The following is a 6,240-nucleotide window of genomic DNA, read 5'->3' as shown; positions in this document are numbered from 1 at the left end:
TTTTTTTTTTTTTTTGGACAGAGTCTCACTCTGTCACCCAGGCTGGAGTGCACTGGAGCGATCTTGGCTCACTGCTACCTCCACCTCCTGAGTTCAAGCGACTCTCATGCCTCAGCCTCCCGAGTAACTGGGATTACAGGTGTGCATCATCACTCCTGGCTGATTTTCATATTTTTAGTTAGAGACAGAGTTTCATCATGTTGGCCAGGCTGGTCTCAAACTCCGGACCTCAAGTGATCCGCCCTCCTCAGACTCCCAAAGTGCTGGGATTATAGGCATGAGCCACTGTGCTCAGCCAAAAAGTGGGATTCTTTGATATCAAAGGTACAAACAAGAGAAGATGCAAATATTCTTTTTTTTTAAATTATTCAACGTTCGCAGTTAAAGGCAGAAAGAGAAGGGAAGAAAAGATTTAAATAAAGCAGTAATTATTTAAAGCTCAAGTTTAGAAAGCTACCACATAGTACATGAGTTTTTAAATTTCTTTAGATCTTTAAATGACTTGCAATTTCTATCCTGTAATATAGTTTGAGTATTTCATCCTTTACGATAACATTTATGATTCTTATAGTGGTTGCAAGTGGGCCCTTTTGTCCTCTTTCCCTTGTCTGAGTATCTTGCTAGGTTGACCTGCACAGTTTTGTACATGCCCATGTCTCTTCTAATGACAAGGATGGTGCTGGGGACAGAACTAACTGAAAACTATGAAATGATGGCCAACATTACTGCCTTTGTGGTGGCTCCCATTCTGACCCCCCTCGGGCTGGTCTTTTCTACTTATTTTTACTATGTCTTCAATGGACAGTCCTTTAATTTGGATGCTCCTGTGTTTGGTGGTCCAAGGTACTAATGTGACTGCTCCTCAGGTAGCCCCGCTTGTGGGTTCAGAAGCAAAGAAGAAAGGTTCTTCTCTATGGCAAAGGTGTTTCAAGGTGAGCTGGAAGGAAATCCATTCGTCAGTTTGGGCTTAGGATCGTGGACCTTAAGGTTCAGTGGAATGAAAGGGGCTGTTTCATTTAAGCAGCTCTGTTTCAGCAGCCAGGACAGGAACTCTATGTCCCCTTGTTTAATAGTCACATGTCAGATATTGCAAGAGATGACACAGGTTTGGTGTTTTGTTTGTTTGTTTAATGATAAAAGAGAAGAGCAAAAGAGAATATGGTTGAAAGGACGGGAATAGAACTCTCAAACAGAATTTTTCAAAACCCTAACAGAAAGAATGGTGTTCCAAATCTGAACACTCTAAAAGAAAGAATAATGCCATTCTCCTTCATTATTAGAAATAATATTATTATGTCTGTTAGGAAAAAAAAAACCACACAATTTTAATGTGCATCAGAAGCGTCAGGCTGATTTTTTCCCCTCTGAATTTTATTTATTTATTTTTTTTGAGACAGAGTCTTGCTTTGTTGCCCAGGCTGGAGTGCAGTGGCCGGATCTCGGCTCACTGCAAGCTCCACCTCCCAGGTTTACGCCATTTTCCTGCCTCAGCCTCCTGAGTAGCTGGGACTACAGGCGCCCGCCACCTCGCCCGGCTAGTTTTTTGTATTTTTTAGTAGAGACGGGGTTTCACCGTGTTAGCCAGGATGGTCTTGATCTCCTGACCTCGTGATCTGCCCGTCTTGGCCTCCCAAAGTGCTGGGATTACAGGCTTGAGCCACCGCGCCTGGCCGATTTTATTTTTAAAGTCAGAATTGGTTTCCTGCCCTTCAAGTGCTCCACTGCTGATACCGATAGTGAGATTGTGTAATTGGCAATAAATTTCTTACATGAAGAGCTTCTGGCCAGGTCCTTTTGAATGCTTAGAATGTTTTGCTTAGTTGGGCTTTTCCGTCCCTGTAAAGTTAATCTCCCACAAATTTGTGTCCACTTCTGCAGGAGGGAATTGGAAGGCTGAGGAGAAATTTGTTGGTGATGAAGTAGCACAAGGCAAGGCACAAAAGATGGGGTGGGGGAGTCCAGAAGGCTGGGAGGCAGGCATAGGGTAAAACTGTTGAAAAGAGGCACTACAGTTCTTTATTTAAAAAAAAAAAAAAAAAAAAAAGCATCTGAAGAATTTGCCAATTCAGCACTTATCTAGCATTTGCTTCTCTGGGGCAGTGATTCCAAATTCCCAGCCTGTCAGGAGCTGGAGCACCCTTTGCAACTGTGTGCTTGATAATAGGATTTTCTTTTCTCCCTCTTCTTAGAAATAATGCATCCGTTACAATAAAACTAAAGTGAATTTAAATTTTCATCGTTTTGAAACACATATTTTAAAAATACAAGGTTTGAAAAAAAAAACCCTGAAATAATTCTAGTCCTTTCTAGGGAGTCGTGAAACTGTAGCTTGTGGAGAGTAGCCTGCTTCAGGCTTTCATAATGACCTGGTGACTCAGCACTGGCAGACTTCCCAGGAGTCAGTTCCCACCGTGGGGAATAATTTTCCATTCCTGGGGGAGTCCCTCAGGAGACACCTCCTCTGCTTCTTCAAGTCAGAGAAGTGTTCTGCCCTGCCCTCCCCCAGCCTCCTGCCAGGTTCCTGCTGCCAGCCTCATGCTGTGCTGTGTGTTATAGAATTTCTAGACTTACTGCCCCTGCTTAATTGTCAACTCTTTGCCAGAGAGTTTCTGCTTGCCCCTTATGTGTTTCGGAGTAAACTTTAATTTCTGTTTTGGAGGCTAGGGCTCTTGATGGTCATAAGTCTAATCACAATGCCACAGAATCAGGCTGAGCACGATGGCTCACGCCTGTAATCCCAACATTTTGGGGAGGCCGAGGCAGGTGGATCATCTGAGCTCAGGAGTTCAAGACCAGCCTGGCCAATATGGCGAGACCTTGTCTCTACTAAAAATACACAAATTAGCCGGGCATGGTGGTGCGTACCTGTAGTCCCAGCTACTCTGGATTCTGAGGCAGGAGAATCGCTTGAACCCGGGAGGCCGAGGTCGCAGTGAGCCAAGACTGAGCCACTGCACTCCAGCCTGGGCAATAGAGAACAAAGTTTTCAATGTTGGGATGTCTTTTAAAAGACATGTGTTTCGAGATAAAGTGGTTTAAATATATGAGTCAATAACAAATCTTCACATTCTGCACATGTATCCCAGAACTTAAAGTATAATAAATGAATAAATAAATAAATAGTATATGAGTCTATGGGAAATACTTTTTGATGCAGGCATCCACCAGATTCTTCATAGAGACACACATAATGTCCTAAAATCTGAAAGAAAACAGTTTACCTAAGACAACACATAGGTTGAACTGGTCAGCAAAGTGACCACTTGTGTCTTTCAAAGAAACTTGTTTCTGAACAGTGGAGCGAGTACTGCTTTGAAAGAAGCAATGATTTGGAACTTAGAGTTCTGGATGAATGCCTATTGTTGGGTGTGCTGAATAAACGAGCCTTGTACAAAGAGGTCCAGGTGCCCTGAGCGGGCACAGCGTCTTTCTTGTCGCATGTAAATCTGCTGTCCAAATACCCTATCTGGGGTGCGGCTGTACACATCGTCCTGATTTGTTAGCTCTTTCTTGGCTAAGGTCAGAGATTAAGTTCAGAACAAAATTTAGATACCTGGACTCACTGAAATGCATTTCTTTTTTTGCTAATGCAGCAGGCCTGTGCAGAAGACCCTCTTTGGTCATTGCTTCAGGCCAGCATTTCCTTAAAGGGCTCATGACTCTGGAAAAGTTCAATATAAATAGGGAAAGACCTCAGCAAAGCTTTCAGAATTGTCTTCCCTGTTTCCAGCTCTCTATTCCTTGTTCTCTGTGTCTTCCCTCAACCCTCCTTTCTCTTCTTCCCAGTCATCCATTAGGCATTTTACAATTGATGGGCTGTTCATGGAACGATTGCTATCCTAAAGGATGATCAATGGGGCCAAGCCATTGGGTGGACGGTTGAGGCACAGGGGACCCACATGTGCCAGTCTCTCCAGAGTTGTTTGCTAATTGCATGGGATAAAAGCACCTTCGTGATGGAGAGATCTGGTGGTCAACACTTGGCTGAAATGGTCAAACTTGATAGCACCCATTGTGACACTACCCAACTCTGTGGGTCTCCTGATGGGCTGCAGCATAAAGCACACAGTCTCACTCAGGGTGTGCTCTTGGCCAAACATTCATTCTGAATCTCATCAAGCCTCTAGACCCATCCTTCAAGTTACTGGAGATACGGGGGCAGGCTAAGGACAAGCTACCCAGTAGGATGAGGAAGCAACCCGACACATCAAGAATAGGGGAAATTTTACAAGAAGACTGTCCTGGACTCAGGAAGTAAATCAACATCATGATTAAAAAGTGTGTGTGTCAGGGGAGTGGTTGGGGGGACCGTTCAAGAGGAAAAGATTAAAAGAGTCTAAAGAGACAAAAGTATCCCTCTACTGGCGGGATTTTATCTCACAGAAAGTTCTCTACTCCCAGACATAGGCTCCTCGGCTTCCTGCCTTGGAGGCGCAGCAGCAGGCATCGTGGGAAGGTGAAGAGCTTCCTTAAGGATGTCCTGTCCAAGTCGGTCCACCTCACAGCCCTCCTGGGATACAAGGCTGGGATGACTCACATCGAGCGGGAAGTCGACAAGCCAGGATCCAAGGTGAACAAGAAGGAGGTGGTGGAGGCTGTGACCATTGTGGAGACGCCACCCATGGTGGTTGTGGGCATTGTGGGCTACGTGGAAACCCCTCGTGGCACGCGCTGGGCAGAAAGGCTACCATCACTGCACTGAGATCAGCAAGAACATCTATAAGATTGGCCAGGGCTACCTTATCAAGGACGACAAGCTGATCAAGAACAATGCCTCCACTGACTATGACCTGTCTGACAAGAGCATCAACCCTCTGGGAGGCTTTGTCCACTATGGTGAAGTGACCAATGACTTTGTCATGCTGAAAAGCTGTGTGGTGGGAACCAAGAAGCGGGTGCTCACCCTCCGCAAGTCCTTGCTGGTGGAGACGAAGCGGCAAGCTCTGGAGAAAATTGACCTTAAGTTCATTGACACCACCTCCAAGTTTGGCCATGGCCGCTTCCAGACCATGGAGGAGAAGAAAGCATTCATAGGACCACTCAAGAAAGACCAAATTGCAAAGAAAGAAGGAGCTTAATGCCAGGAACAGATTTTGTAGCTGGTGGGGTCTCAATAGAAGTTACTTTCCACTGGAAAAAAAAAAAGAGACATAAGAATCAAATGAAGAATATTTACCTCAGATCCTCGGTCAAAACAACAACCACCAATAAGGTGGTAAAGAACAGGAAAAAAAAAAAAACATCTAAGAGAGACATTTAGGGAACAGTTGAGGAAATTGGAATACACACTAGATATTAGGTGACAGTAGGGAATTACTGTAGGGAATTTCTGAGTTGCGATCATTGCATTGTGGTTTTTTAGAAGAGTATCTATTTTTTTTTTTTTTAATTTTTGTATTTTTAGTAGAGACACGGATTCACCATGTTGGCCAGTCTGGTCTTGAGCTCCTGACCTTAAGTAATCCACTAGCCTCGGCCTCCCATATGTCTTTTAGGATTACAGAATTCACATTCAGTTCCAAGGATGAAGTAACAAACACTAAACTGGCAAGTGCAATGTATAAGAAACAGAACTCACTAACATGCCTGAATGTCCACCCACACCAGCCAAGCAGACTTTCTGGCAGTTGGGCAAATCCTGAGGAATCTTGTGAAGCAGGTCAAGGGGTTGCCTGTCTTCTGGGGTTGGGGACCAGGAAAGGCAAACTGGAGAGTCTTTTCATCCAAGTTGCTGTTTAGTGAGGTTTTGGTGTCTAGCTTGTTTTTTCATTTTTTGTTATTGTGTAGTTCTCACCTCACATGAGAGACTCCAGTTCTTCTGCTGTTATCCCAATAGCCTTTGTAATGCGATTACATGGGCAGCTTCTAACTTGCTCAGTCATGGGGGAGTAGAAATACATGATTGGAACTTCAGGGTAAAGGTGACAGGGTGAACCCACACATCTATAAGATTTTCCCCAAGTTTTAGTAAATGAAAATAAAACATGACCCACCAGAAAGTATAAGAGAGAGAAAATGAAAAGAGGTCACATAAAAGAAACAGTATTTAGAAAAGCTTTTCAATGATATTGTTGGAAGGTAGGGGATAATCAAGCAATGCTTTGAAATACCTAAGGGAAAACTAATTCCATCTTAGAACTCTGTGCTCAAACTGTTACTTGAGTGTATGGGAGAATAATAGACATTTCCTAGATATGTAAGGTTCAAAACATTTACCTCTCACATTATTCAAGAAGCTAT

At 43.8% G+C, this 6,240-nt stretch overlaps 1 pseudogene across 1 annotated transcript in view; it reads left to right on the top strand.

Annotated features, from left to right (window-relative positions):
- The window catches only part of LOC105542910, a 25,259-nt pseudogene extending 20,126 nt beyond the window's left edge, over positions 1-5,133 (top strand). The window contains exons 2-3 of the transcript XR_001006551.1: positions 3,297-3,404; positions 4,334-5,133. The product of XR_001006551.1 is annotated as a 60S ribosomal protein L3 pseudogene (transcript). The remainder of the gene's footprint in view (positions 1-3,296; positions 3,405-4,333) is intronic.
- The last annotated feature ends 1,107 nt before the right edge of the window (positions 5,134-6,240 follow it).

This window comes from Mandrillus leucophaeus, unplaced genomic scaffold (assembly GCF_000951045.1).
Source record: "Mandrillus leucophaeus isolate KB7577 unplaced genomic scaffold, Mleu.le_1.0 Scaffold27, whole genome shotgun sequence".
Taxonomy (NCBI): Eukaryota; Metazoa; Chordata; class Mammalia; order Primates; family Cercopithecidae; genus Mandrillus; species Mandrillus leucophaeus.
Note: the sequence above shows the minus strand (reverse complement) of the source record. Positions and strands in the feature narration are given on the sequence as shown.